At 57.4% G+C, this 5,316-nt stretch overlaps 1 protein-coding gene across 2 annotated transcripts in view; it reads left to right on the top strand.

Moving 5' to 3' along the window:
* The first annotated feature begins 1,557 nt into the window (after positions 1-1,557).
* Positions 1,558-5,316, top strand: part of samd13 (sterile alpha motif domain containing 13) — a 117,453-nt gene continuing 113,694 nt past the window's right edge. Inside the window, exon 1 of one of the 2 annotated variants that reach the window (XM_068036618.1) lies at positions 1,558-1,705. The gene's annotated coding sequence lies outside the window, so the exon portion shown is untranslated. Of the gene's footprint in view, positions 1,706-1,782; positions 1,847-5,316 lie in introns of those variants that run through there. The other variant, XM_068036617.1, reaches the window with a different exon arrangement.

Here is a 5,316-nt window from a genome sequence, read left to right as displayed (position 1 = left end):
GGGATGTAAGGTTGAACCAGGAGAGAATCTCTGCTGAGTTTTAGGATTTCGGCAGAGATTCCGTCTGCTCCAGAGGCCGCCTTGTTTTTCAGCTGATGAATTGCTTTTTCAATTTCATTCCAGGCAGTGGTAGCACTGAGACTGAGTTGAGTAGTAGACTGAGGGATGGAATCAAGGACACTCGGATCAAAGACAGAGTCTTGATTGAGGATTTCTTTGACATGTTCCCTCGAGTGGGCGTTGACTGCCTCTCTGTCCTTGATAAGCTCTCCTCAGTTGTTGGCTCCTCAGTGGGGTTGGGCCCCTGAGTGTTTGCGTCATAGACAGTCTTGACAGTGGTGAAGAACCCATGCTTGTAACCGATCTAGTAGGGCAAGCTCCAATATCTACGCTCTGTACAAAAGACTGGCTTGTTTGGGGACTCACTTTGAATAGGCACCATCTTCATCAAAGAATGATTAATTTTTATTTAGTGACAAAATATTGAGGTAAATGACGTTGAGATATGGAATTGTCTACAAGGATGAGAATGGACACACAAAGACCTTTTGCTTTTTTCAGCTGGTAGAACTTTGCTTCTGAAGGATTTGGGTCTGGGACCCACTACAGTTCACAGCTGGAGCCTCTGTGCATTAGTGAGGGCACGCTGCATCATCAGAGATTGTGCCAGGAGAGCGGGGAGTTTTCCTGGTGAGCCTGGCCAACATTGTTGCTGCAGCTACCACCACGCAAACAAACAGATTAACTGGTAATTCATGCGGGTGAGGCCTGTGGGATCTTGCTATGTAAAATGCAGGCATAACCTGGCGCTGCCTGCCCTTCAAAAGTGATTAATTGGTTGCAAAGAAACTTTGGGGCCATCGGAACACATGACCCAGCATTCTATAAATACTTAAATCTTCCACCACCATCACTTTAAAAAAAAAAGCAGACGGTCATTGCAATTTGTGGGATCTTGCTGTGCTGCTGCGTTTCCTACTTTACAAAGACTGGTTACATTTCAAAAATACTTTTTAAAAAATGCTGGGAATACGCAGCAGGTCAGGCAGCATCTGTGGAGAGCGAGAAAAACAGCGTTAACGTTTCAGGTTGGTGCAAATAATTGGCTGTAAAGCGTTTTGGGACGTCCTCGGGTCGTGAAAGGCGCTATATAAATGCAAGTTCTTTCACATCTTGTCCCACCCCTCCTTTACCACTTCTGTTTTTAAAATCCTAGTGTGTTGTTATCCGTTATGTTGTGATACATCCACAGTGACTATGAAGAGAGCCAATTGAAGGAGATTCTGGTTGACCCAGGAACTAAGACCCTTACATTTCACACAAGCTCTTTGGGGAGAGAGTTCTGCCCAAGGTCTTGGGGGGTGGGGGTTTGGAAGGAGGCAATAACAAGGTAACTGGATGAAAAGTGTTGAGAAGCAGCGGCTCCTGCAGCCGGGGAACAGAACCGAGCCTTTATTACCAAAAAAATCTCTCCAGCGGCGCGGAAATGCAGCGGCTTTTCAGAGGGAAAAACTGGAGATTTCTGACAAAAGAAATGGGAGATATGAAAGTGGAAGCTTCCATAATCAACAGGAGTGTTGGAGCTTTAGTGCCAGGGGCAAAATCACCGGTTTGAAGACACCAAAAAAAAAAGCGTCTGGAAGATAGAAAATTGTTGCAAATTTGGATGGTGTTGCAAACCAGCAGGAAACAGCAGAAGAGGGCGGTGAGGGGGTGGGAGAAGCGGATTTCTTGTGTTTGTTTTGCTGTGAATTTGGGCTCTCGGTGCCGAGCAGCACCGGGCTGGGGGTCGGGAAAGTCCCGGTGCATTTTGAAGCTGCTGCAGCCGCAGTCGGTGTGAGGTTCGGTGAGGCCCCAGATTCAGTAATATTGCTGATCTCTGCGCTTTGCTGCTTTCTCTCTCTCTCCCTCTCTCTTTCCCTCTCTATCTCTGTTCCTTTCTCTCTCTCTCTCTGTTCCTTTCTCTCTCTCTCTGTTCCTTTCTCTCTCTCTCTCTCTGTTCCTTTCTTTCTCTCTCTCTCTGTTCCTTTCTCTCTCTCTCTGTTCCTTTCTCTCTCTCTCTCTTTCTCTCTCTCTTCCTTTCTCTCTCTGTCCCTCCCTTTCTCTCTGTCCCTTCCTCTCCTTCTCTCTCTCTCCCTGTCCCTTCCTCTCTCTCTCTCCCTGTCCCTTCCTTTCTCTCTCTATCTCTCTCTCCCTGTCCCTTCCTTTCTCTCTCTCTCTCTCTCCCTATCCCTTCCTTTTTTTCTCTCTCTCTCTCCCTGCCCCTTCCTTTCTCTCTCTCTCTCTCTCTCTCTCTCTCCCTGTCCCTTCCTCTCTCTCTCTCCCTGTCCCTTCCTTTCTCTCTCTATCTCTCTCTCCCTGTCCCTTCCTTTCTCTCTCTCTCTCTCTCCCTATCCCTTCCTTTTTTTCTCTCTCTCTCTCCCTGTCCCTTCCTTTTTTTCTCTCTCTCTCTCCCTGTCCCTTCCTTTCTCTCCCTCCCTGTCCCTTCCTCTCTCTCTCTCTCTCCCTGACCCTTTCTCTCTCTCTCTCCCTGTCCCTTCCTTTCTCTCTCTCTCTCCCTGTCCCTTCCTTTCTCTCTCTCCCTGTCCCTTCCTTTCTCTCTCTCTCTCTCCCTGACCCTTTCTCTCTCTCTCTCCCTGCCCCTTCCTTTCTCTCTCTCTCTCCCTGCCCCTTCCTTTCTCTCTCTCTCTCTCTCTCTCTCTCCGTCCCTGCCTTTCACTCTCTCCGTCCCTGCCTTTCACTCTCTCTCTCCCTTCCTTTCTCTCTCTCTCTTTGTCCCCCCTCTCTCTGCCCCCCCCTCTCTCTGCCCCCCCCTCTCTCTGCCCCCCCCTCTGCCCCCCCTCTCTCTGCCCCCCCCTCGCTCTGCCCCCCCTCTCTCTGCCCCCCCTCTCTCTGCCCCCCCTCTCTCTGCCCCCCCTCGCTCTGCCCCCCCCCCTCTGCCCCCCCCTCTGCCCCCCCCTGCCCCCCCCTGCCCCCCCCTCTCTGCCCCCCCTCTCTCTGCCCCCCCTCTCTCTGCCCCCCCTCTCTCTGCCCCCCCTCTCTCTGCGCCCCCTCTCTCTGCCCCCCTCTCTCTGCCCCCCCTCTCTCTGCCCCCCCTCTCTCTGCCCCCCCTCTCTCTGCCCCCCCTCTCTCTGCCCCCCCTCGCTCTGTCCCCCCTCGCTCTGCCCCCCCCTCGCTCTGCCCCCCCCTCGCTCTGCCCCCCCCTCGCTCTGCCCCCCTCTCTCTGCCCCCCTCTGCCCCCCCCTCTCTGCCCCCCTCTGCCCCCCCCTCTCTCTCTGCCCCCCCCTGCCCCCCCTCTCTCTCTGCCCCCCTCTCTCTCTGCCCCCCCTCTCTCTCTGCCCCCCTCTCCCTCTCCCTCTCCCTCTCTTCCCCCCCCTCTCCCTCTCCCTCTCTTCCCCCCCTCTCCCTCTCTTCCTCCCCTCTCCCTCTCTTCCTCCCTCTCCCTCTCTTCCCCCCTCTCCCTCTCTTCCCCCCTCTCCCTCTCTTCCCCCCCCTCTCCCTCTCTTCCCCCCTCTCCCTCTCTTCCCCCCCTCTCCCTCTCTTCCCCCCCTCTCCCTCTCTTCCCCCCCTCTCCCTCTCTTCCCCCTCTCCCTCTCTTCCCCCCCTCCCTCTCTTCCCCCCCCCCTCTTCCCCCCTCCCTCTCTTTCCCCCCCTCTCCCTCTCTTTCCCCCCCTCTCCCTCTCTTCCCCCCCTCTCCCTCTCTTCCCCCCCTCTCCTCTCTTTCCCCCCCTCTCCCTCTCTTTCCCCCCCTCTCCCTCTCTTTCCCCCCCTCTCCCTCTCTTCCCCCCCTCTCCCTCTCTTCCCCCGCTCCTCTCTTTCTCCCCCCTCCTCTCTTCCTCTCCCCCTCCTCCTCTCTTTCTCCCCCCCCCTCCTCTCTTTCTCCCCCCCCTCCTCTCTTTCTCCCCCCCCCTCCTCCTCTCTCTTTCTCCCCCCCCTCCTCCTCTCTTTCTCCCCCCCCCTCCTCCTCTCTTTCTCCCCCCCCTCCTCCTCTCTTTCTCCCCCCCTCCTCCTCTCTTTCTCCCCCCTCCTCCTCTCTTTCTCCCCCCCTCCTCCTCTCTTTCTCCCCCCTCCTCCTCTCTTTCTCCCCCCTCCTCCTCTCTTTCTCCCCCCCTCCTCTCTTTCTCCCCCCCCTCCTCTCTTTCTCCCCCCCCTCCTCTCTTTCTCCCCCCCTCCTCTCTTTCTCCCCCCCCTCCTCTCTTTCTCCCCCCCCTCCTCTCTTTCTCCCCCCCCTCCTCTCTTTCTCCCCCCCTCCTCTCTTTCTCCCCCCCTCCTCTCTTTCTCCCCCCCTCCTCTCTTTCTCCCCCCCTCCTCTCTTTCTCCCCCCCTCCTCTCTTTCTCCCCCCCTCCTCCTCTCTTTCTCCCCCCCTCCTCCTCTCTTTCTCCCCCCCTCCTCCTCTCTTTCTCCCCCCCCTCCTCCTCTCTTTCTCCCCCCCTCCTCCTCTCTTTCTCCCCCCCTCCTCCTCTCTTTCTCCCCCCTCCTCCTCCTCTCTTTCTCCCCCCTCCTCCTCCTCTCTTTCTCCCCCCCTCCTCCTCCTCTTTCTCCCCCCCCTCCTCTCTTTCTCCCCCCCCTCCTCTCTTTCTCCCCCCCCCCTCCTCTCTTTCTCCCCCCCCCTCCTCTCTTTCTCCCCCACCTCCTCTCTTTCTCCCCCACCTCCTCTCTTTCTCCCCCACCTCCTCTCCTTCTCCCCCCTCCTCCTCCTCTCTTTCTCCCCCCCTCCTCCTCCACTCTTTCTCCCCCCCCTCCTCCTCCTCTCTTTCTCCCCCCCCTCCTCCTCCTCTCTTTCTCCCCCCTCCTCCTCCTCCTCTCTTCTCCCCCCCTCCTCCTCCTCCTCTCTTTCTCCCCCCCCTCCTCCTCCTCCTCTCTTTCTCCCCCCCTCCTCCTCCTCTCTTTCTCCCCCCTCCTCCTCCTCTCTTTCTCCCCCCCTCCTCCTCCTCTCTTTCTCCCCCCCTCCTCCTCTCTTTCTCCCCCCCTCCTCCTCTCTTTCTCCCCCCCCTCCTCCTCTCTTTCTCCCCCCCTCCTCCTCTCTTTCTCTCCCCCCCCCTCCTCCTCCTCTCTCTCTCCCCCCCCTCCTCCTCTCTCTCTCCCCCCCTCCTCCTCCTCTCTCTCCCCCCTCCTCCTCCTCTCTCTCCCCCCCTCCTCCTCCTCTCTTCTCTCCCCCCCCCTCCTCCTCTCTTTCTCTCCCCCCCCTCCTCCTCCTCTCTTTCTCTCCCCCCCTCCTCCTCCTCTCTTTCTCTCCCCCCCCTCCTCCTCCTCTCTTTCTCTCCCCCCCCCTCCTCCTCCTCTCTTTCTCTCCCCCCCCTCCTCCTCCTCTCTTA

This window comes from Heterodontus francisci, chromosome 8 (genome assembly GCF_036365525.1).
Source record: "Heterodontus francisci isolate sHetFra1 chromosome 8, sHetFra1.hap1, whole genome shotgun sequence".
Classification (NCBI taxonomy): domain Eukaryota; kingdom Metazoa; phylum Chordata; class Chondrichthyes; order Heterodontiformes; family Heterodontidae; genus Heterodontus; species Heterodontus francisci.
Note: the sequence above shows the minus strand (reverse complement) of the source record. Positions and strands in the feature narration are given on the sequence as shown.